Below are 26,619 nucleotides of genomic sequence, written 5' to 3'. Positions count from 1 at the left end.
CCTCTATAGGAAGGATGGAGAAAGGTTCACAGCCTAAATTGTCAATTAAAAGAGGAATTAGGGCTTCCCTGGTGGCGCAGTGGTTGAGAGTCCACCTGCTCATGCAGGGGACACGGGTTCGTGCCCCAGTTCGGGAAAATCCCACATGCCGCGGAGCGGCTGGGCCCGTGAGCCATGGTCACTGAGCCTGCGCGTCCGGAGCCTGTGCTTCGCAATGGGAGAGGCCACAACAGTGAGAGGCCCATGTACCGCAAAAAAAAAAAAAGAGGAATTAATTTTGGTGTATTTTGTGGAATACATTCTTGGCTCTAACAGAGGCTAGGAAACAGGGTGAGTACCCTGCATTTTGCAGGTTGCTTTAGGAACCATAGTCTTAGATGGAATACAAATTAAGAGAGAGGAAAAAGAATCCTTGGCCTATAAACCCCCAATCCAATTCTTAACTATGAAAGGGATTCTCAAATTATTTTTTTAAAGTTGTGGTAAAATACACCTAAATAAAATTTACTATTTTTTTAAATCATTTTTAAGTGTACATTTAGACATCTACATTGTTGGGCAGCCAATTTCCAGAACTCTTTTCATCTTGCAAAACTGAAACTCTATACTCATTAAACAACAATTCCCCATTCTCCACTCCCCCCAATGCCTTCTACTTTCTGTCTCTATGAATTTGACTAGATAGCTTAGATAAGTGGAATCTTACAGTATTTGCCTTATGACTGGCTTATTTTACTTAGTATAATGTCTTCAAGGTTTATCCGTGTTGTAGCATGTGTCAGGATTGCTTTCCTTTTTAAGACTGAATAATATTCTATTGTATATACCACATTTTGTTTATCTATTCATCTGTCAATGGATACATAGGTTGCTTTCACCTTTTGGCTACTGTCGATGGATGTATAAATATCTCTTTGATATCCTGCTTTCAGTTCTTTCGGATATATGCCCAGAAGTAGGATTGTTGGATTTTATGGTAGGTCTGTGTTTAACTTTTTGAAGAATTGCCATACTGTTTTTCATAGAAGCTGCACCATTTGACACTTCCAACAAGGGTTTCAATTTTTCCACATCGTCACCATCTGTCTTCCTTCCTTCCTTCCTTCCTCCCTCCCTCCCTCCCTCCTTCTTCCTCTCTCTGTCTCTCTCTTTTTCCTTCCCTCACCCCTTCATAGTAGCCACCCTGGTGGGTGTGAGGTGGTATCACATTGTGGTTTTGATCGGCGTTTCCCTAATAGTGATGTTAAGCACCTTTATGTTTGTTTTGTTAGCCATTTGTGTATCTTCTTTGGAGAAATATCTATTCAAGCTCTTTGTCTGTTTTTTAATTGGGTTGTTGTTGTTGAGTTGTAGGGATTCTTTATATATTCTGGATATTAACCCCTTAGCAGGTATATGATTCACAGATATTTTTCTCTCATTCTTTTTTTTTTTTTCACTCTGTTGCTTCTTTCCTTTGATGGACAGAAGTTTTAAATTTTGATATAATTTATCTATTTTTATTTTTGTTGCCAGGACTTTTGGTGTCATATCCAAGATATCATTGCCAAATCCAATGTCATAAAGCTTTTCCCCTATGTTTTCTTCTAAGTGTTTTATAGTTGTAGCTCTTACATCTAGGTCTTTGTTCCATTTACAGTTAATTATCGTATATGGTATAAGGTAAGAGTTAAACTTTATTCTTTTCATGTGTATATTTAATTTTACCAGCACTATTTGTTGAAGAGACTGTTCTTTCTTGCACTGAATGGTCTTGTCACCCTTGTTGAAGATCACTTGACCATATATGATAGGGTTTAGTTTGGGGACCTCTATTCTATTCCATTGGTTTCTATATCTGTCTTTGAGATGATATCACACTGTTTTAATTATTGTAGTTTTAAAATAAGTTTTGGAATCAGAAAGTGTGATGTCTCTAGTTTTTTTCCTCTTTTTAAAAATTCTTTTGGTTATCTGGGATAACCTTGAGATTCCATTTGAATTTTAGGATGAAGTTTCTATTTCTGCCAGAACCATTGTTGGTATTTTGATAGGGATTGCATTAAATCTGTAGATTGCTTTGGGTATTATTAACATCATAAATATGTTAAGTCTTCCAGTCCATGAACACATGATGTCTTTCCATTTATTTGTGCCAAATTCTTAACAGAAACTATAAACAAACAAGCAAAAATAATTGGGGCTACCATATATAGGGAAGAAATTCAGTGGTTTTGATTTTTCTGCCTTAATGAAAAGCAATATTTGTAGCAGTAAAATTATATGTCTCTTAACTTTATTCAATGGTTAAAACAAAAACATTGCATACTAAATTTATTTAAAATATATTTCCCATTATAGAACAGTTTCTGAAATGCATAAACATCTACTCCTGGCAAATAAATGTTATCTGTTTCTTTGTCACTTTCCATGATTCCACAACTCTCTGTAAATGAACATTCTGAGACTTACCTGGATACAGTTATAAATGGTGTTCACTAGAAGTCTGCAAACTCTTTGAGAAAAAGAAAAATATCCCTTTCATCTTAGCACTTTTCCCCTAACTCACTAAATATTTCTTGGTTACTGGAACCAAGGGGACAAATGAAATTAAGTGCCAACTACCTAATCATATCAGCAATTTACCTATTGCCAAACATTATTATCTTACTGGATCTTTCAAGTCTACATGTAGTTAGAACAGAAGGACTTAACCTTGTCTCACCTTCTGTTTCAGGGAATTTTAAGTGACCACTCCAGCATTTCTTCATATTTTGGGGAGCACTAACAGCTTATTATCATTCACCATTCCTGGCCTACAGTCTGAAGGCAAAGTAGTATTTGCATCAATAGTGTTTTTTTCTCATCTCTACTCAAGAATAATTGCTGCATGTTGCCCTTTGCCCTTGAAGGAGTTCTGTTTTTGTTTTTAAGTGCCAAAATAGTTGGTTTACTTTTAAATAATTTAAGCACAATTGAAAGAAAATGGCTTAAAGAATTTTTTATGTAATATATCTATGGAGATGCATAAACTCTTTTGAGTTATTATGTATACAAATCATAACAGTACATTAAAAGACCAGGCAAACAGGAGGTTTGAGATGAAGAAAAGTGAAGCTCTCTAACAAGTTTTGTACTTCAACATAAATTAATAATGGGAAAAACAATGAAACAAGCTCAACTTCTCCCATATCAGTTATATCCTAGAAATTCTTTAGAGACTAAATTTTTTTGGCCACAATTCTATTTCTCTCTTCTTGTTGCATCATGCAATGTAGTCAGGGCAGCACACACAGTATTTCTGAACCTCTTGTGGAGAGACTCCCTTCTTACACAGACTTGAAGAAGCAAAACTTCTTAAGATTTTCAAGATGAAGGCATTTTGTCGAATTTACCAGATAATCAATATAATACATAAATGGCACCAGTGAAGTGCTACTTTCCTTTCCATAGCCTAGAGATGCCCTATGTATGAAACTCGATTTTTCAGATACCTGCTGTTTGACTAGAAGAGGTTTTTCCATCTTCAAAGTGTTGAATAAAATATGTATTGGAAAATATGTTGAAAACAATGTTATAGGAACCTGCCCCTGCCTTTGTACACAAGTATGAGTCCCTAAATCATATTACAATATTATCAACTTCCACAAGTATACAAAATGGCTCTCGCTAAGCTTTAATGCTAAGTAAATGTGATATACTTTTCATTTTAAATTTCATCCAGTAAATTATTACAAAATACGGACCACAGAATTGTAGAATTTTTATGACTTTTCTAATTTGCTCAGTTTTGTTCTGGGGCCACTCATATTTCTAAGGAATGGCAGAACTTGGAATTCCAGTCCTTCTGTAAACAAGGGGAAATAATGTGGAGTAAAGAGAGGCCAGAGGAAGAATACAGAAGTGACTAGTGAAATAAGGGGCTTGTACTGGAAGGAATGGAATCGAAGAACAGAGACAGGCTCACCACCTACAGAAAAATAGCCATTCTGCTGCTCAATCTGAAGGTCTATTTTACCATCAGAATGAATACTCTCAGTTCTTCCTTTAGTCTCTACAACTTATGGTATATACATTCACTTGCAGTAGAGGAAATGACTCAAGTTCATGCAAGGTCTGGTACAGAAGGGCAAATTTATTTTATCACAAGTTCTAGCTTCAGTGACTTGGTAGTGACAGTCTGACATATTTTGTTGAGAAGAGTGTCGAAGTAATGTCCAGACTTACCATAAATGAGTACTGTGACTGATTAACAGTATTTGCATGAGTGAGGAAATGGGTAGAGGTGTTATGCATGAAGGTATTTATTATCCTTGGTACACTGTACCATGTTAGCAGTTTTAGTACCTGGGAGAAAACACTCAATGAGCAAAGTCCATTGAGAAGACACACTTGATTTTGTTATTTCCTGTAGTATTTAAATATAGCTCCCTTTAGTATGTTTCAACACTTGCTAAGAATTTAAGGAGGTTGAAATAAAATTTACTTATTTAATTTCCAAACCCTGAGGTAAAAAATTTTTAAATGCATTTACTTATCCCTAAAAATCACTTGGTTTCATTTTCCTTCATAAAGATAGTAAAAAGCAGGGCTTCCCTGGTGGCGCAGTGATGAAGACTCTGCCTGCCAAGGCAGGGAGTATGGATTCGAGCCCTGGTCCGGGAAGATCCCACAGGCCGCAGAGCAACTAAGCCCGTGTGCCACAACTATTGAGCCCATGCACCTAGAGCCTGTGCTCTGCAACAAGAGAAGCTACTGCAATGAGAAGCCCGTGCACCGCAAGGAAGAGTAGCCGCCGCTCGCTGCAACTAGAGAAAGCTCGCACGCAGCAACCAAGACCCAATGCAGCCAAAGATGAAAAAGGAAAGAAAGAAAGGAAGGAAGGTAGGAAGGAAGGAAGGAAGGAAGGAAAGAAAGAAGGAAGGAAAGAAAGAAAGAAAGAAAAAAGGAAGGAAGGAAGGAAGAAAGAAAAGGAAGGAAAGAAAGAAAGGAAGAGAAAGAAAGAAAAGAAAGGAAGGAAGGAAAGAAAGAAAGAAAAAAAAGAAAGAAAAGAAAGAAAGAAAAGAAAGAAAGAAAAAAGAAATAGTGAAAAGCAGCCTATAGGGGAAAAGCATTTGGTACAGCCACCCTGTTTTATACATATTCACAAATACATTCATGACAAAGTACGCACGATGAATGATTTTACTTAGTTGCATTTTTTCAAAGGAAGAATCTTTATTTCCACATAATTAAATCTAATGACTTTTAATCACAGTCATTGTAAATATCAAAGAATTGCCTGCACCTTGAAGGTTCTTGAACTTTTTGAAATTGCCTTTTTAAAAAGGATCATGGGGTGGCTGCTGGAAGGTTTTCTTCTCGATTTACAACTCAGGCATAGATTTAAGGATAGTGTTATTACCAGACACAATCCCTAAGCAGAGTTGCATTGCTTCCTGGGTGCCACAAGCTTGTTGCAGACTGACCTTCAACTGGGAACAAATAACAATGTAGCTCTGTGTCCTTGTTAGATTTCAGCAGGATTTGAAACATGTTTCTTCTTCTAGGCAAAAATGGGATAAAGAAAGGCGGTGTTGCTTGTCCTTTGATAACTTTCCTCCACTTGGCCAGAGGACCACAAATCCCAGTTATCATTGCTTTTCCTTAAAAACAAAATACAACTTATTAAAAGAGCAATTCTGAAAGATCCACAATAAATCACTTGTTTTGAAAATTGAACCAGTCAAACAGCCTCTAAATCAACCATCTACTTGTTCTTTTCTGAAGAAAACAAAAATCATTTATTGTCCATGAGGTCACAGTGAGCGACTGACCGCGGAAAACCCTAAATCAGGAAATAGGGTCTCCTTTACTGGGTTAGTTCACATTCCAGAAATAATCAAGTCTAATTCCTATACTTCACTCTACCAAATAAGATTTCTTCACTGACATTTTTTCCCCTTACCAATCATTGCACATAGAGTAGTCCCCCTTATCTGTGGGGGGTACATTTCCCCAGTGGATGCCTCAAACTGTGGCTAGTACTGACCCTATCTATAATACATTTTTCTCTACTTATGATAAAACTTAATTTATAACTTAGGCATAGTGAAAGATTAACAACAATAATAAAATAGAATTATGATAATATACTGTAATAAAAGTTGTGTGAATGTGGTTTCTCTCTCTCAAAATATCTTTTCCATCTTAATTAAACACTTATCATGCATTGTGACTATAATTTTTGCAGTTTGAGGTAGGACAGCAAAACTAGCATACATTTCTTTTTCCTTCTTCACAATTACCTTAGATCTTAGCAACCTCAGTATATGATTTTCTTTTTCTTTCCCATAAAGTAGGGAGCTTTTACCCTTTTACTTAAAGGAGGCATTTTACCGCTTCTCTTTGGCATATCCAGATTGCCAGAATCACTATTCTTGCACTTTGGAGCCATTATTAGGTAAAATAAATGTAACCTGAACACAAGCACTGCGATGCCATGACAGTTGATCTGATAACCTAGATGGCTACTAAGTAACTAAAGGGAGGGATCCAGCGGACAAAGGGATGATTCATATCCAGGGTGGGATGGAGTAGGAGGGCATGAGCTTTCATTATGCTATTCAGAATGGCAAAACATCTTAAACTTAGGAATTGCTTTTTTGGGGGGGAAGAAAATACAGGTTTTATTCTCCAGTTGTTTCACTTTTCCTAAAATCTTGACATGTTTGAGCCTCTTTCTATTTAAGGATGAAACAGTTCAGCACACAGCAAAAAAAAAATCTCAAAAACGGTGTCAGTTGGACCACAAAGCATTGAAGAAAAGGCTTAATGCAGTTCCCAAACTTTTTCATTAGGATCTAAGAGCCATTTTTGCAAAAGAATCTCCATTTCATATCAAAGTTGCTTGTCTCCTTAATTCAAAACCCACACCATTTTTGCAAAAGAATCTCCACTTCACATCAAAGTTACTTGTCTCCTTAATTCAAAACCCACGCCAATGAAACATAATTTGAGTAGTGTATGTTGGTATGCATAATAATTATGATTCAAAGAAAACTATATCTAGTATATTCTAGGTGTTTTGTGGAGGCCACTGTGAAACAAAGAATTTGAAGTAAACAATTACAAAATACAAAAATAAAAAAAACAGGGTGTTTATTTTTCCTCCAAATTCCTGGTTTAATAAGAGCTTGTTTATTTTGAGAAAAAAAGGTCCCAAACATCAGGCTGTTCACAAAAAAACCCACCATATCAACTTTAGAAAACAAATCTTAAGACTGTTACACTAATTATTTTTCTAGAGGATGCATCTGACATGCCAACTCTCATTCACAAAAATACATTGTTACATTTGTGTTGAACAGCCACACACAGCACTCTTATGTGGGGTATAACATGCATACCTCTAATTCAAAGCTGCTCTCAGGTGCTACTCAACTAATGAGATTGCCTTTATAGTTAGGGAAGCAACTACTGAACTCATGTATGAATGGAAAGAACTGTACTCCCTGCATAACAAGAGATTATTTTGGAGATAGATGATAAAAACCATACATCCTTTTTATTGTTAAGTCATAAAGAGGTATGAAAATTAAAAGCAAAAATTACAGGGTAAGGCTCAACATAACTACTAGGAGCATCAAAGGAAGTGAAAACGGGACTAGGCACAGGGCAATGTCAATTAATGAACATGGGAAGGACAAGGTTGGGGAGAACAGTGAGCATGTGCTGAACATACTAGAGGAGGGATCTGGTGAAAATTTTGATCTTAGAAAAGTGCCTAGGTAAAGAAATAATGGGACAAGACTTCTAAACCCCACTATGTGCTTAAGAGTCATCCTCGACATTGGCGCTGTCTCTGTCATCCTCTTCTTCCTCAGCCTGTTTTTCATCATCCTTGGTCAACTTCAGCTGGTCATCCCCCCGATCTTCATTATCATCATCATCCAGTAGGTCCCCCTCCTCAGCAGAGTCATCTGCATCTCCTCAGACTCCATCTTCACCTTAGTCTCATCTTTCTTCAGGGAGCTGCTGCTCTCCTCCTCTACTGACTTATCATTCTTCATCTCTACTCCTTGTTTGCTCTGTTCCTTTTCAGTTTTTTCCAGGCTTTCCAGTAGAGAATCCACTTTTTGTTTTATCTGGGTCAACTCCTTCTTAATGGTCTGAAGGTCATCTCCTTTCAACTTTCCAGACTTAGAAGAAGATCCCCGCTGTCCACTCTTAGAATTGAAGCCACTTTTGCCCCTTTGTGAGGTGTTTCTTGATACACGCTGGCATTTTGAGAGCACTACAGCCCGAGCAGTAGGAGGAGGAGGAACACGTGCTGGGTAACTGTACATCCTGTCATAATAATCCCGTTGAAAGTCATAGTCCAAGTCAAAAGGGGAGCTGAGTAGAGGGGATGGAGGAGGGTGTTCTGGTACTGACCCATACATCTCCACTGCAGATCATTTCATACCTGCTTTTTCTTGGTTCACTTTTGGCTCTGCAGCCAGATTAATATCTAAAACCTGGCAGCAATCATTCTGCCATCCTCTCCTGCCACAGCAGCCCAGGCATTTCTCTCATTAAGATATTGAATGAAGGCAAAGCCTTTATGAACAGAGCAACCCACAATTTTGCCATATTTCGAGAAGATTGCCTCCACATCAGATTTCTTGACCACAGGAGTATTGAGATTCCCCATGAATACACGAGAGTTCATAGAGTGAGGACCTATCTTGTTGGTAACATTGCTGGCCATTGTCTTTGATGGTAACGTGCCTCACAAAGCTGAAAAATGTACCTGAAGATCAAAGAAATCTCACAGGAGCAGGAGGGAGAAGAGATTCGGTTCTGAATCTCCTACTCCCAGGTTCTACGTGGAGAAGCCAACTGCTGCTCGAGGTCGGCAACGTGGCCACAACTGCTCAGTCTTCACCTTTTCACAAAATGGCCCCCAAGTCTCCTCTCAGGAATTGTTTATTTCTGGAATTTTCCATGTAATATTTTCAAGCCACTGTTGACCTCAAGTAACTGAAACCATGGAAGTCAAAACCTCAGATAAGGGAGAACTACTGTAATAAGTGTTAGGTTGCTATACGCTTTCCTTTTCTATGAAAGCGGAGTATTTTGTTATATTCAACATTCTAATTCGTCTTTAGCTGGTGTGGTGGGCAGAAAAATTCTACAAAAATCTGTTGACCAGTGGAATTTTCAGGCTAATGCTTTTTCTTTTTTCATTTTAATTGTAATGAGGATTTATTTATTTATTTAATTGAAGTGTAGTTGGTTTACAATGTTATGGTAATTACTTCTGTACAGCAAAGTGATTCAGTTTATATATATATATATATATATATATATATATACACACACACACACACACATTCTTTTTAAAATATTCTTTTCCATTATGACTTATCCCAGGACATTGAATATAGTTCCCTGTGCTAGACAGTAGGACTTTGTTGTTTATCCATTCTCTATAAAAAAGCTTATATCTGCTCACCCCAACCTCCCACTCCATCCCTCCCCCAACCCCCTCCCCCTTGGTGACCACCACTCTGTTCTCTATGTCCATGAGTCTGCTTCTCTTCCATAGATAGGTTCGTTTGTGTCATATTTTAGATTCCACATATTTTGAATTAATTTTTAAATTGGAGTATAGTTGACTTACAATGTTTTGTTAGTTTCTGCTGTACAGCAAAGTGAGTCAGTTACACATATACATAGATCCACTCTTTTTTAGATTCTGTTCCCATATAGGTCATTACAGAATAGTGTTGAATAGAGTTCCCTGTGCTATACAGTAAGTTCTTATTAGTTACCTATTTTATATGTAGTAGTGTGTATTATGTCAATCCCATTTCCCCAATTTATCCCTCCCCACCTTTTCGCTTGCTAACCATAAGTTTATTTTCTATATCTGTGACTCAATTTCTGTTTTGTAAATAGGTTCATTTGTACCATTTTTTTAAGATTCCACATATAAGTGATATCATATGATATTTGTCTTTGTCTGATTTACTTAGTATGATAATCTCTAGTTGCATCAGTGTTGCTGCAAATGGCATTATTTTGTTCTTTTTTATGGCTGAGTGGTATTCCTTTGTATACATGTACTACATCTTCTTTATCTATTCTTCAGTCAATAGACATTAAGGTTTTTACTATGTCTTGGCTATTGTGCTGCTATGAACATAGGGGTGCATATATCTTTTTGAATTATAGTTTTGTCCAGATATATGCCCAGGAATGGGATTGCTGGATCATACAGTAATTCTATTTTTAGTTTTCTGAGGAACCTCCATACTCTTTTCCATAGTGGCTGCACCAACTTACATTCTCACCAGCAGTGTAGGAGGGTTCCCTTTTCTGCACATCCTCTCCAGCATTTGTTATTCATAGACTTTAAAAAAAATTTATTGAGCTATAGTTGATTTACAATGTTTGTAGACTTTTTAATGATGGCCATTCTGACTGGTGTGAGGTGGTACCTCATTGTAGCTTTGATTTGCATTTCTCTAACAATTAGCAATTTTGAGCATCTTTTCATGTCAGGCCAGCACCTTTAAGTGCACACACACACACACACACACACACACACACACACATAAATATGCTTGCATGCATGTTTGCATATACATGCACATACACAAACCTCTTGATTTCTTCACATCATACAAAAGAGCCAAATAAAATACAATGCCTACTAATATCCAGGCTTCTAATTGCTTTTCTGAGGTAGAAAATGAGGGTAGGTAAGGCATTTGTAGCAATCAGAATAGAGAATGCTAATTTACCTGTCCTTTCTCAATTGCAAACATTCTTGCATACCTCCTTCTCCTGCTTACGCCCCTACCACCACTGCACTGCCATATCATTCCACACATATTAATAAAAGTAATCCACCTTGTTTGTTTTGAATAATTATTTTCACTTCCTTATACAAACACACAGACATACACACTCTTAAGAGCTTTTTTAAAAAAAAAACAAAACAACTTGCATTGTGCATGACCAAATGTGTGGCATCTGACTGTGAGGAACATTTTTAAACAGATGGTAAAGTAGCAAATTAGTTCAAATGTAGACATCAGAATATAATGCTGGAAAACATTCACAGATGTGGATTATGACAATCCTGATGACTCAGACCCATTGGCCAGTTGTTTCTGGTCAGAGTGCAATGATTTGCCGGGTGACAATTTTTAAAAATCAGCAACTTTGTATTTTGGGAATATACTGTGGATATTAGAAAGGAGTCTTTCCTACAAACCCCACACAACACACCTCATCCTTTCTTTTCTTTTCTTTTCTTTTTTGCGGTACGCGGGCCTCTCACTGTTGTGGCCTCTCCTGTTGCGGAGCACAGGCTCCGGACGCGCAGGCTCAGTGGTCATGGCTCATGGGCCCAGCCGCTCCGCGGCATGTGGGATCTTCCCAGACTGGGGCACGAACCTGTGTCCCCTGCATCGGCAGGCGGACTCTCAACCACTGCACCACCAGGGAAACCCCTCATCCTTTCTTGAATTTGCATCGTTTTCTCTTGACAACCAGCTATTCTTCATTGACATTTGTAACAGGTTAATGAAGACTCTTCACAGCCTGGCCTATGTCCACCTTTCCCAGCCCCCGCTCCTTCCATTTGGTCCTAAGCAGGTCATATTTCACTAGTATTGATTCACTCTCCAAATAGGCTGTGCTGGTTCTTGTCTTCCTCTGGGCCTTCGCAGATGCAATTCCCATCATAGGATGTACTCCCCACTTTTCTCAACTGGAAAGTTCCTAGTTATCAATCTAAATGTGCTTCTTGTATTACCTCTCCTGTGAAGATTTCCCAGATACCCTACACTAGCGAGGGAGAGTAAAGAACTTCTGTCTCTACAGTCTCTATTGCATGGTATTGAAATTATTCTTATGCTCACCTCCTTCCCTGCGCTATGAGTTCGAAAGGGAAGCAGCTGCATCTTATCATCAATTATTCCCAGCACCTAGAACAGTGTCTGGCATGATTCGACTGTTCATAGGGAGGCACAAGAGGGAGGGGATATGGGGATATATGTATATGAATGGCTGATTCATTTTGTTATACAACATTGTAAAGCAATTATACTCCAATAAAGATGTTAAAAAAATTTTGTGGGAAAAAGAGATAATTTCGTATCTGTGGTGAGATTTTAAGTTTCTTGTGTGTCAAGACTATGTTTTCTTTAATTCTCCTCTATATGAACCAGCAGAATGATTACAGTTACATAAGTACCTAATTAATGTTGCTGCCTTTAGTTGTGAAGGAATGGCAAAAAACACAGAACTAGGAGTCAAGAGAATAGGGTTCTGGTCCCTCCTCTGCCAACAATTCAATAAGCAAGTCAGGATAAGTAATATAATTTTTCTGAACATCAGTGTCCTTTTATGAAAAATGGAGAATGACCACATATTTCTTATTTACCTTACAGGCTGATCAAACACATTTTCTAGGTTGGGAAATGCTTTGTGAAGCAAGAGGTAGTGTAGTATATAGTGAGAATGAGATCACACTCTGGAGTCAAACTGACTCCATTACTTCTTGGCTGTGTGACCTTGGGCACATTAGTTAACATCTCTGAGCCTCAGTTTCCCCATCTGTAAAATGGGGATAATGATGGTGTCTACCTCATGAGGTTGCTCTGGAGTTTAAATAATTTGTGTAAAGCACTTAGTACAGTAGCTATACATAGTAAGTCCAAAAGCAAAAGCTAGTTTCTTTTTTTAATTTATAGTTTAATAATTTACAAAAATACAAGGTGTTATTAATACTCATTGATGAATTCCCTTTAAGACCAGTAGAAGGAGAGCCCCCCAGATCTGGAAAAGAGGACACCATACTCTCACTTCCCCTTTCACGGCCTCTTCTCCAGCCAGCTTTAGGCTTTGTTGTCACAGCAAGATAATCTAGAGCAGATGACAATAGATTTCCTTTACAGAATCGGCAACTCATTTGGAAAGCACAGCTTCAAGCTCTGCCCAGTTTTCTCCCTGAATCATCTGAAATATGCCACTTAGAAGATAATATCCCTGTAACATACAGGAAAAGTGTATTTGGACAATTCCCAGGAATGATCTGTTCCCTTTCAACTTGTTGTTGCTTGCCATCTCTGGTCCCAGAAAACTGCCCTAGGCAGTTCTGACTTGTAACTTTTCTGGGATTCTACTTTACCTAAGCTTGGAAACAGGTTTTCAAAAAAATTAATCTGAAGCAAAATTAACATTTCTTAATTACAAGACTTGAGGATAACAAGGCAATTGCAACGAGAAAACATGAAATTAACTTCCTCCAAAGGTCTATTTGCCATGACCTTCACAAGAGTCGTCTATTAGCCATCTTTCTCCTAAACTCTGTATTAGGAGAAAGGTCTCACTTCTCTTTCTCCTATAGGAGACCCTTTGATCATGTCCCACACTGTGTCTTGGGGTTTGGGCTCCTGTTTTCCTGGAATGCATTAGAACACATACTTGCATATCATCCAGCAACATACTCAACTCCATCTGTAGAGTAAGGTGTCCTGTGTTTTGCAGTGCAATCTCTTAAAGACTGCAATGTTTGGGACATTAGTCTAAATTTATGTTGGAAAAAAAAGGCTCATAAAATTCCAGTTCTACCAAGGATACCCGTACTTTCTGTCTCTGGGCAAAATACATGTCTACATGCCTAAAATGCCTCATTCAAAGTTGTCTGTTCCAAAGTAAAGGAAAGGACTTAACCTAAGAACATATTATAGCTTATTTTTAAGCAGGCACTGCCTTTGACCACTATACTCTCTCTGCCATGTTGAAAGAAAGATTCTGAATCCATCTCCAGGAACAGGAAAAGGTACCGGAAGCTTTATATGAGCAGTGTCCCTTCTTCATTCCTCTCGGAGAACAACATCTTACAATCAGGAACCAGGCACAGTATTAAGCAACTAAACCTGTCGTCTAATTATGAGGAGAAAGACAAGCTCAGTATCAATTATTTCCTCATTTATTTATTCTTATTTAGAAATGATTTTACATGGTCCTAAGATGAAAACAAGAAGAATGCCAAAGGAATGTTTTCAAACACTCTTGCCATTTTACTTTTAATATACCTAATCGGACAGAAAGTCCTTAAATATAGGCTTTTTTTCTGATATTCTGGAGAGTGTTTTAACAAGACACATTGGGAAAGCTGAAAATAATGAGATCTGCCAGTAAAAACTGTTACTTCCCAAAGAAAGTCTTTCCATATCAGGAGATAACCCTGATGCTAATTTCATCATCAGGGAAAGACACCAAAATATTAGTATACGGTGGATATTGCCAGTGGAGGAAAATGCACTCTGGACCCAGGAGTGGGGCTGGCGGGAGGGACTTGGATCCAAATCCCAGCCCTGCCATTTACCAGCCCTGTGAACTTGAGGAAGTTATTTAACCTATCTTTGCCTAAATTACCTCCTCTATAAAATGAGGATAATGGAAATAAATGCATCACAAGGTTGTGATGAGATTTAAGACAGAAGGTATCCATAAAGGTGATCTATATGCTGGCAGGATGCCCAGCATGAACCTCAGTGCCCAATATGCCTTAGCTATTGTTGATGTCATTAGTGCTGCTGCTGTTATTAGGATAAGAAAAAACCTGGCCCAAAAGGAAACAAACCTATTAACTGTGATTAGTAAGACACTCTTCCTTTCCCTGGTCCTTTAAGTCCAGTTCCACTCAAATATCACATGGGAGGTCCTGGAATGGGGTAAAAATGGTTCCTGCTTTGTTTTCCCAGAACGTGGGAAAACAAAACAAAGCAAAACAAAAACAGCAAGCTTCTTTGAAACCTTTTGGAATTGGTTCATACCACCTTGTAGGTATCTTCCTTAAAATTCTACTTTGTAATTTTTTATGCCCTTTGAAGTTCATATAAAATCAATATGTAGAAATCAGCTTTATGAGTATTGAATTTATACAAAATATTTCTGTTTGGAATTCTAGTCTCACAAGGCACTGATCCGTGATTTTTATTCCTGTTAGAATAAATGGATGTGGTGTTTTATTATACTTGTTGAATAGTGGCTAAAAGACCATGAAAAATCCAAATAATCCAGGAACGGCTGTCTTCAAGTCCCTTGGGAAGAAAACGGATGGCTTGCTAAGAGCCTTTAAAGATCAACAGGTGCTAAGATATTTGTTTTGACCTGTTAAATTTATACTGGCTTCACAGCTTTCAAGACTCTCCCGCTGTCTGCGTTGGTGCTGTCTAGCAGCCGCAGGCTGGAAATGATTAAATTTTCCTGCATATGTTAAGTGGGTAGATGATTAAATGAGAACGAATACGTTACTAGATGGTTCCACCCTGGTTCTTGCATTGCTGCTTGTTCAGTGCTATTTATGACCAACATTTTTGTTATTGTTGTTCATATGAACAAACAGCTGAGGAATAAGAGTGGAATTTACGATCCTTGTGGAAGAGTCTTGGGGACTTGGGAGCAGCTCCTACCCCAAGCTTCCCCAACTGGCCCTAAGCCAGTGAAAGATCATGAAGTGTCTCCATTCCAGCACACTCCTCCAGCACAACAATGACATCCTGATGCGGAAGGCTGCTGGAGGAAGGAAGCTGCATGTGTGAAGCAGTAAATAAAGGCCAGGCTTCCTGGGGGCGGGGGCAGTGAATCACAGCAGGGCTTTGCTTGGGAAGAGGCGGCATGAACATGATAGACATTGTCTTGTATGGGTGTAAATGTGTGAGTTTTTTAATGGACTGTGTAACTGGGCCGCATGCATTCACTATGGTAGCCAATTGTGTGCTGCATACGCCTTTGTCTTTACTGCTGTGTAACAATGCAAGATGCAGCTGTTGGGTCCCTGGTGGCAGATGGCGGTCAAAAGTTTGGGAAGCAGTACCAAGTTTGGAAAAATCAAAAAAGAGGTTTCAACAACTGTTGAGATGCTTTAAATTTACTACTCCTCCAAACACAAACTCTCACAGAAACAAAGTTAAAAGAAACTAGAAAAACAAGGTTAGGGCATTTCTTTTCAACGACAGGGGCCTAATTTGTGTCTTTAGGTGGGCACGCAGGCATATAATCAGTCATATGATGTTATATCTTACAAAACAAAAATTTAAATAATTTTTGTTTTCAACAAGACAGTTTTTTGTGTGTGTGCCCAAAGTGTAACTGAGGATCCTTGGTGAATTTCTTGATTTGGAAAAAGTTTATTAATACCATCTATCTTAGCCCTTTGGGGCTGCTATGACAAAATACCACAGTCCGGGTGGCTTATGAACAACAAAGATTTATTTCTCACAGTTCTGGAGGCTGGGAAGTTCAGTATCAAGGTACCAGCATGATCATTTTCTGGTCATGAACTTCTTCCTGGTTCATAGCCCATGCCTTCACCCTGTGTCCTCAATGGTAAATGGGGCTAGAGATCTCTCTGGATATCTCTTTAATAGGAGCACTAATGCCATTCAAGTGGGCTTCACCCTCATGACCTAATCACCTCCCATAGGTCTCACCTCTTAATAAAATCACTTTAAAACCAACATATGAATTTGAGGGGAGCACCATATTTTCCTCTGAGAGAGAATTCTGCCTGTCATGAAAGCTCATCCAAAGTAAAGTAAAGTTCACAAATAGGAAAGATGAGAATTAACCAAATAGGGTGTTAATTTTAGAGAAAAAAGACATTCAAAGGACAGAGTGAAGAATAGAAGTAAATATACATATGTTTTTTAAGTGGCTATAGACAATATTTATTTAATTCCGTATTGAGCTCAGAAATCATATTCTTGTCACAAACTGATCAGTGCTACCCCAGTCTTAGCCTTTCAGTTTGGATAGAATTGCCTATACAGCCAATTCCAGGGGTGAAGGCTGGCCAGCGTAAGCCATTGGGTGAGTCCCATTTCCTAGCCGCAGTGACAGGTGAAGAGACCCAATTCAGGTCAGACAGTTGCAAGAAAATATTTACTGGGAATTCTGGGAAAGGAGCTTCCTTTCCTCATCCATCTCTATGAGAGATGCTTGCTCTTTCTGTGTAGGCTGTGGTCTGATCATGTCAGGCTTCAAACTGCTCCCTGGATGGGAGCCAACCATGAGGATAAAGTTGATTCACAGAGGGACTGAGAGCTGAGAGCAGGTCATAAACTTTTTTTTTTTTCTTTTTTTAAGCTTAACCGCATACCTTGGTAATGTGGTCTGCAATGGAACTAAGCTTGCTCATTGTTATTTTGGGTGCTATTATTGTCTTCTTCCCTATCTAGGTTATGAATAAAATCATTATTCATTTTTAAGGAAGCAGTGCAGTTTTAAAAGCTTAATAAATTCTGCTCTATGTTATGTACCACTTGCTTCTATAAAGCATCGCTGTATTTTCTAATTAATCCTCACAAGTTATTCATTAAAGCATCAAATTTACCCTTTTCATATGACATATGAGGAAACTGGATACTCAAGTCTTTGCCTTAAAACACAGGGGAAATCAGTGGCTGAGAGGAGAAAACAGATTTCATCTTAAGTATTGTATCTATATATTTCATGATAAATCAAACTATTTGGAAAGATCATCATTATATGGACTTCACAATAAAGGGAATGGTGTCTTTGGTTATTTACTATTCTTGGGCTCTACATTCTTATAGAAAAACTAAATATGAAATCCTTTGTTCCTGTCTGATTCCACCTTATACCTTTATAAAGTCTAGTTCCTTTAATAATTCTAGTATATCCTATTACTGATGAAATGACCAGAGGATACTCTGTAAATTACTAGCTTGCTAACAATTAGTCAGTCCGATGTTGAAACATCTGTTTTCAGTTCTTTCATAGATTTTATGCCCTTGTAGGCAGTTATAAGTTGAAATGAACAGCACTTTTCTTTTCTACAACATATTTGTAAGCTTTGAAATATAAAGTCCAAATTTATATGCAAATTTTACATTTCAATTATGTTTTCATTAGATTTTCTAGAACTTATTTGGAAAATAATTATAGATTTCTTTGTTACTTTGCAAAATTACTTTGAAATTGTAGTCATATACATAAAAAACCCTAATAAGCTCACTTATATTTTTCTTTCTTTCTTTTTTTTTTTGCGGTACGCGGTCCTCTCACTGTTGTGGCCTCTCCTGTTGCGGAGCACAAGCTCCAGACGCACAGGCTCAGTGGCCATGGCTCACGGGCCCAGCCGCTCCGCGGCATGTGGGATCTTCCCGGACCGGGGCACGAACCCGTGTCCCCTGCATCGGCAAGCGGACTCTCAACCACTGCGCCACCAGGGAAGCCCTCTCACTTATATTTTTAAATATCTCATTTAATTTCAAGGCATCTCATAAATCCACACTCTTTAGTATGCTACTTCCCTAAAATTAAAAGAAATTTCAGTTGACGTTATTTACATCAAATATATCTACTTACACATCTATTTTATATTTGATTGAAACACCAAAAGCAAATGTTTAATTAACCGTTTTCAGATTAGAATCATTTAAGAAATTTGGAAATCTTAGTTAAAAATTTTAAACTCTAGTTTAAGATCACTTTCAGGAAATATACCAGAGCATATTTATGTTGCTGAGTATGACAAGTACAAAGCCATAAAAGGAGTTTCAATTTTTAAGGATAATTTTATTTTTTATGAAGACCAACAAGAAATATTTCTAAACATTTTATCAGGATTCATATCAATATCGACAGTGTTTTAAAAAATTCTATTAAACCTTTTGAATCAAGGCAGGGTATTAATTAGTATATGTGTAATAAAATGGAGAAAAAATAATTGTTTTGGTTATGGGGTTAAGTATTTTGAGCAATTACTAAAGGTGTGGAGTGAGACCTCCAAAAGGCATGAAACCTCTAAAGGGTCATTTCCTGGGACTACATTCTAATAGGTGGTTATTTGAACTGAGGATTTCTTTAGCCAACTGAGCAAAATTAGCTTGGAGCCAGAGTTGACTGGTTGGGGCAATAGAGGCCCTGTGTTTAGAAGATGTGTAGGGGAAAGATAAGAGAGAACATTTGTCTCTCTCTATAGAGAACGCTGATGGGGAAAGTTTGTGTTTTCACTGTGTGACATACAATGTGACTTCTGTAATGGAACATCAAACGCTCTAATGAAAAAATAAAATACAAGAACATTTACTCAGAAAAGGATATTGGTAACTCCAGTGCTAGTGAGGATGTGAGGAGAAGCCTTGTTATTGGTAGGAATGAGAATTGCTATAATCTTTTTTTTTTCTTTAACATCTTTATTGGAGTATAATTGCTTTACAATGTTGTCTTAGTTTCTGCTGTATAACAAAGTGAATCAGCTATATGTATACATATATCCCCATATCCCCTCTCTCTTGCGTCTCCCTCCCACCCTCCCTATCCTACTCCTCTAGGTGGTCACAAAGCACAAAGCTGATCTCCCTGTGCCATGCAGCTGCTTCCCACTAGCTATCGATTTTACATTGGGTAGTGTATATATGTCCATGCCACTCTCTCACTTTGTCCCAGCTTACCCTTCCCCCTCCCCGTGTCCTCAAGTCCATTCCCTGTGTCTGTGTCTTTATTCCTTTCCTGCCCCTAGGTTCTTCAGAACCTTTTTTTCGTTTTTAGATTCCATAGGTATGTGTTAGCATACGGTATTTGTTTTTCTCTTTCTGACTTACTTCACTCTGTATGACAGACTCTCAGTCCATCCACCTCACTACAAATAACTCAATTTTGTTTCTTTTTATGGCTGAGTAATATTCCATTGTATATATGTGCCACATCTTCTTTATCCATTCATCTGTCGATGGACACTTATGTGTCCATCTATTGGATGTCCTGGCTATTGTAAATAGGGCTGCAATGAACATTGTGGTATTTGACTCTCTTTGAATTATGGTCTCTCAGGGTATATGCCCAGTAGTGGGAATGCTGCATGGTATGGTAGTTCTATTTTTAGTTTTTTAAGGAACCTCCATACTATTCTCCATAGTGGCTGTATCAGTTTACATTCCCACCAACAGTGCAAGAGGGTTCCCTTTTCTCCACACCTCTGCAGCATTTATTGTTTGTAGATTTTTTGATGATGCCCATTCTGATTGGTGTGAGATGATATCTCATTGTAGTTTTGATTTGCATTTCTCTCATGATTAGTGATGTTGAGCATCCTTTCATATGTTTGTTGACAATTCGTATATCTTCTTTTTAAATTTATTTATTGATTTATTTATGGTTGTGTTGCGTCTTCGTTTCTGTGCGAGGGCTTTCTCTAGTTGTGGCAAGCGGTGGCCACTCTTCATTGTGGTGGGTGGGCCTCTCACTATCGTGGCCTCTCTTGTTGCGGGGCACGGGCTCCAGACGTGCAGGCACAGTAATTGTGGCTCACGGGCCCAGTTGTTCCGTGGCATGTGAGATCGTCCCAGACCAGGGCTCGAACCCGTGTCCCCTGCATTGGCAGGCAGATTCTCAACCACAGCACCACCAGGGAAGCCCTGTATATCTTCTTTGGAGAATTGTCTATTTAGGTCTTCTGCCCATGTTTGGATTGGTCTGTTTGTTTTTTTGATATTGAGCTGCATGAGCTGCTTGAAAATTTTGGAGATTAATCCTTTGTCAGTTGCTTCATTTGCAAATATTTTCTCCCATTCTGAGGGTTGTCTTATCATCTTGTTTATGTTTTCCTTTGCTGTGAAAAGGCTTTTAAGTTTCAATAGTTTCATTAGCCATTTGTTTATTTTTGGTTTTATTTCCGTTTCTCAAGGAGGTGGGTCAAAAGGATCTTGCTGTGATTGATGTCACCGAGTGTTCTGCCTGTTTTCATCTAAGACTTTGATGGTGTCTGGCCTTACATTTTGATCCTTAATCCATTTTGAGTTTATTTTTGTGTATAGTGTTAGGGAGTGTTCTAATTTCATTATTTTACATGTAGCTGTGCAATTTTCCCAGCATCACTTATTGAAGAGGCTGTCTTTTCTCCATTGTACATTCTTGCCTCCTTTATCAAAAATAAGGGGACCATAGGTGCGTGGGTTTACCTCTGGGCTTTCTATCCTGTTCCATTGATCAATATTTCTGTTTTTGTGCCAGTACCATACTGTCTTGATTACTGTAGCTTTGTAGTATAGTCTGAAGTCAGGGAGCCTGATTCCTCCAGCTCCGTTTTTTTCCCCGCAAGACTGCTTTGGCTATTTGGCTATTTTGTGTCTTTTTAGCTTTGGCTATTTTGTATCTCCATACAAATTGTGAAATTTTTTGTTCTAGTTCTGTGAAAAATGCCAGTGGTAGTTTGATAGGGATTGCATTGAATCTGTAGATTGCTTTGGGGAGTATAGTCATTTTCACAATGTCAATTCTTCCAATCCAAGAACATGGTATATCTCTCCATCTGTTTGTATCACCTTTAATTTCTTTAATCAGTGTCTGATAGTTTTCCGCATACAGGTCTTTTGTCTCCTTAGGTAGGTTTATTCCTAGGTATTTTATTCTTTTTGTTGCAATGGTAAATGGGAGTGTTTACTTAATTTCTCTTTCAGATTTTTCATCATTAGTGTATAAGAATGCAAGAGATTTCTGTGCATTAATATTGTATCCTGCTACTTTATCAAATTCATTGAATACCTCTAGTAGTTTTCTGGTTAGCATCTTTAGGATTCTGTATGTATAGTATCATGTCATCTGCAGTGACAGCTTTACTTCTTTTCCAATTTGGATTCCTTTTATTTCTTTTTCTTCTCTGATTGCAGTGGCTAAAACTTCTAAAAGAATGTTGAATAACAGTGGTGAGAGTGGACATCCTTGTCTTGTTCCTGATCTTAGAGGAAATGGTTTCAGTTTTTCACCATTGAGAACGACATTGCCTGTGGGTTGTCATATATGGCCTTTATCATGTTGAGGTAAGTTCACTCTATGCCTACTTTCTGGAGGGTTTTTTTCATAAATGTGTGTTGAATGTTGTTGAAAGCTTTTTTTGCATCTATTGAGATGATATGGTTTTCCTCCTTCAATTTCTTAATATGGTGTATCACATTGATTGCTTTGTGTATATTGAAGAATCGTTGCATTCCTGGGATAAACCCCACTTGATCATGGTGTATGATCCTTTTAATGTGTTGTTGGATTCTGTTCGCTAGTATTTTGTTGAGGATTTTTGCATGTATGTTCTTCAGTGATATTGGCCTGTAGTTTTCTTTCTTTGTGACATCTTTGTCTGGTTTTGGTGTCAGGGTGATGGTGGCCTCATAGAATGAGTTTGGGAGTGTTTTTCCCTCTGCTGTATTTTGGAAGAGTTTGAGAAGGATAGGTGTTAGCTCTTCTCTAAATGTTTGAGAGAATTCGCCTGTGAAGCCATCTGGTCCTGGGCTTTTGTTTGTTGGAAGATTTTTAATCACAGTCTCAATTTCGTTACTTGTGATTGCTCTGTTTATATTTTCTGTTTCTTCCTGGTTAAGTCTTGGAAGGTTGTGCTTTTTTAAGAATGTGTCCATTTCTTCCAGGTTGTCCATTTTAGTGGCATATAGTTTCTCGTAGTAATCTCTCATGATCCTTTGTATTTCTGCAATGTCAGTTGTTACTTCTCCTTTTTCATTTCTATTTCTATTGAATTAAGTCTTCTGCCTTTATTTTTGATGAGTCTGGCTAAAGGTTTATCAATTTTGTTTATCTTCTCAAAGAAACAGCTTTTAGTTTTATTGATCTTTGTGATTGTTTCCTTCACTTTTTTCATTTATTTCTGATCTGATCTTTATGATTTCTTTCCTTCTGCTACGTTTGGGGTTTTTTGTTCTTCTTTCTCTAATTGCTTTAGGTGTAAGGTTAGGTTGTTTATTTGAGATGTTTCTTGAGGTAGGCTTGTATTGCTATAAACTTCCCTCTTAGAACTTCTTTTGCTGCATCTCATAGGTTTTGGGTGGTTGTGTTTTCATTGTCATTTGTTTCTAGGTGTTTCTCGATTTCCTCTTTGATTTCTTCAGTGATCTCTTGGTTATTTAATAGCGTATTGTTCAGCCTCCTTGTGTTTGTGCACTTTACAGATATTTTCCTGTAATTGATATTTAGTCTCATAGCGTTGTGGTCAGAAAAGATACTTGATATGATTTCAATTTTCTTAAATTTACCAAGGCTGGATTTGTGATCCAATATATGATCTATCTTGGAGAACGTTCCCTGGGCACTTGAGAAGAAAGTGTGTTCTGTCATTTTTGGATGGAATGTCCTATAAATATCAATTAAGTCCATCTTGTTAAACGTATCATTTAAAGCTTGTGTTTCCTTATTTATTTTCATCATGGATGATCTGTCCTTTGGTGACAGTGGGGGTTAAAGTGCCCTACTATGACTGTGTTACTATTGATTTCTCCTTTTATGTCTCTCAGCATTTGCATTATGTATTATTGAGTTGCTCCTATGTTGGGTGCATAAATATTTACAATTGTTATATCTCCTTCTTAGATTGATCCCTTGATCATTATGTAGTGTGCTTCTTTGTCTCTTGTAATAGTCTTTATTTTAAAGTCTATTTTGTCTGAACAGAGTATTGCTACTCCAGCTTTCTTTTGATTTCCATTTGCATGGAATATCTTTTTCCATCCCCTCACTTTCAGTCTGTATGTGTCCCTAGGCCTGAAGTGGGTCTCTTGTAGACAGCATATATACAGGTCTTGTTTTTGTATCCTTTCAGCCAGTCTATATCTTTTTGTTGGAGCATTTAATCCATTTACATTTAAGGTAGTTATCGATATGTATGTTCCTATTCCCATTTTCTTAATCATTTTGGGTTTGTTATTGTAGGTCTTTTCCTTCTCTTGTGTTTCCTGCCTAGAGAAGTTCCTTTAGCATTTGTTGTAAACCTGGTTTGGTGGTGCTGAATTCTCTTAGCTTTTGCTTATTTGTAAAGGTTTTAATTTCTCCAGAGAATCTGAATGAGATCCTTGCTGGGTAGAGTAATCTTGGTTGTAGGTTTTTCCCTTTCATCACTTTAAATATGTCCTGCCACTCCCTTGTGGCTTGTAGAGTTTCTGCTGAAAGGTCAGCTGTTAACCTTATGGGGATTCCCTTTTATGTTATTTGTTGTTTTTCCCGTGCTGCTTTTAATATTTTTTCTTTGTATTTAATTTTTGATAGTTTGATTAATATGTGTCTTGGGTGTGTTTCTCCTTGGATTTATCCTGTATGGGACTCTCTGTTCTTCCTGGACTTGATTAACTATTTCCTTTCCCATAGTAGGAAGTTTTCAACTATAACTCTTCAAATATCTTCTCAGTCCCTTTCTTTTTCTCTTCCTCTTCTGGGACCCCTATAATTTGAATGTTGGTACGTTTAAGGTTGTCCTAGTGGTCTGTAAGACTGTCCTCAATTCTTTTCATTTTTCTTCTTTATTCTGCTCTGCAGTAGTTATATCCACTGTTTTATCTTCCAGGTCACTTATGCGTTCTTCTGCCTCAGTTATTCTGCTATTGATTCCTTCTAGAGAATTTTTAATTTCATTTTGTGTTGTTCATCATTGTTTGTTTGCTCTTTAGTTCTTCTAGGTCCTTGTTAAACGTTTCTTCTGTTTTCGCCATTCTATTTTCAAGATTTTCAATCACCTTTACTATCATCACTCTGAATTCTTTTCCAGGTAGACTGCCTATTTCCTTTTCATTTGTTTGATCTGGTGGGTTTTTACATTGCTCCTTCATCTGCTGTGTGTTTCTGTGTCTTCTCATTTTGCTTAAATTATTGTGTTTGGGGTCTCCTTTTTGCAGGCTGCAGGTTCGTAGTTCTCATTGTTTTTGGTGGCTGAGATTGGTTCAGTTGCTGGTTAGGCCTCCTGGTGGAGGGGACTGGTGCCTGTGTTCTGGTGGACGAGGCTGGATATTGTCTTTCTGGTGGGCAGCACCACATCCAGTGGTGTGTTTTGGGGTGTCTGTGACCTTATTATGATTTTAGGCAGCCTCTCTTTTAATGGGTGGGTTTGTGTTCCTGTCTTGGTAGTTGTTTGGCATAGGGTGTCCAGCACTGTAGCTTGCTGCTTGTTGAGTAGTGCTGGGTCTTAGGGTTGAGATGGAGATCTCTGTGAGAGCTTTCGTTGTTTGATATTATGTGGTGCTGGGAGGTCTCTGGTGGAGCAGTGTCCTGAACTCGGCTCTCCCACTTCAGAGGCACAGGCCTGATACCCAGCCAGAGCAACAAGACCCTGTCAGCCACATGGCTCAGAATAAAAGGGAGAAAGAAAGAAAGAAAGGAAGGACGGAAGGAAGGAGGGAGGGAGGGAGGGATGGAGGGAGGAAGCAAGACAAGAAAAAGAAAGAAAGAAAGGAAAGGAAGAAAGAAAGGAAGGAAGGAAGAAAATAAAGTTATTAAAATGAAAACTAGAAAAATTATTAAAAATAAAAAAAAACTTAAAAAGTAATAAAAAAAAAGAAAGAAGAGAGCAACCAAACTAAAAAACAAATGCCCTAATGATAACAAGTGTTAAAACTATACTAAAAAATTTTAAAAAATTAAAAAAACGGACAGACAGAGCCCTAGGACAAATGGTAAAAGGAAAGCTATACAGATAGAATCGCACAAAGAAGCATACACATACACACTCACGAAAAGAGAAGAAGGAAAAATATATATCTTTTGGGAAGTCTGAGGTCTTCCGCCAGCATTCAGTAGGTGTTCTGAAAGAGTTGTTCCACATGTAGATGTATTTCTGAAGTATTTGTGGGGAGGAAGGTGATCTCCACATCTTACTCCTCCGCCATCTTGAAGGTCTCCCACCTGTCATTACTAGCGCATTTTTCTATCATAATGCCTAATTGCACTGTGTTGTAATCGTTGACTTCTTGTTTGTTACATTGTGAGAGCATCCTCTTTTTCACAGTTCCTAGGAAGGTGCTTGGTAAAGGGTAGGAGTCAGTAGGTGTTAGCTGAAACTTCTAGGAGCCCAGGCAGGTTGTCAAGTGGTACTCCCTAATCTTTTAAAGAATTTAAAATGCATGTATTCTTTGACCCAGGAATCCAACTTTTAAAAATTATTTTACAACTGTAATAGTAGGTAAGGATGGGAATGTTTGCTATAGGATATATCTGAGAAGAATATCCAGCTTAAGAAGAATGGCTGAATAAATTATAGGTTAGCAATACTAGGAACTACTATCTTGATATTAAAAAGAATGCAGTGAATATATACATATTGCTCTTGAAAGAAAATTATGATATATTAAGCAAAAAAGCAAGCTGTAAATTAATATGTATAGTACAATCTTTTTATTGAAAAAAATCCTGTATAACTGTATATGCTTGTCTGTGTTTATTTATGAGCATTGCAAAGATGTGGAAGGATTATGTTGCTTACCTCAAGGGCATTGGATTGAAGATGGGAGAATGAGATTAGTAATAACTTTTTTTACACTTCTATATTGTTTGACTTATTGCAATGAATATGTATTACTTTTGAAGTAAAAAGTGAAAACAAATAAACAGGTGAGCAGCAGAAGCTTCATAAAAGGTCCCAGGCATAACTTTGTTTTATACATACATTAGTCTTCTATGAACTCATGTGACTTTGAATTCTTATAAGTATTACAGAGTATAACAGGTTAGGTCTACATAGTGACCAAAAATGGAATTAATGCATATGGCTCTAGGTATTTCCAGATGTCTGGATGCCGATGTCCATATAGCTGAGATAGTCACATAGTGGCTGAATGCAACATGGTGTCCACCAACCTG

At 37.8% G+C, this 26,619-nt stretch overlaps 1 pseudogene; it reads right to left on the bottom strand.

Moving 5' to 3' along the window:
* Nucleotides 1-7,754: 7,754 nt before the first annotated feature.
* LOC101326139 (heterogeneous nuclear ribonucleoproteins C1/C2-like) lies at nt 7,755-8,710 on the bottom strand (annotated as a pseudogene).
* Nucleotides 8,711-26,619: the final 17,909 nt, after the last annotated feature.

The sequence above is a fragment of the Tursiops truncatus genome, chromosome 16 (genome assembly GCF_011762595.2).
Source record: "Tursiops truncatus isolate mTurTru1 chromosome 16, mTurTru1.mat.Y, whole genome shotgun sequence".
In the NCBI taxonomy this organism is placed as follows: domain Eukaryota; kingdom Metazoa; phylum Chordata; class Mammalia; order Artiodactyla; family Delphinidae; genus Tursiops; species Tursiops truncatus.
Note: the sequence above shows the minus strand (reverse complement) of the source record. Positions and strands in the feature narration are given on the sequence as shown.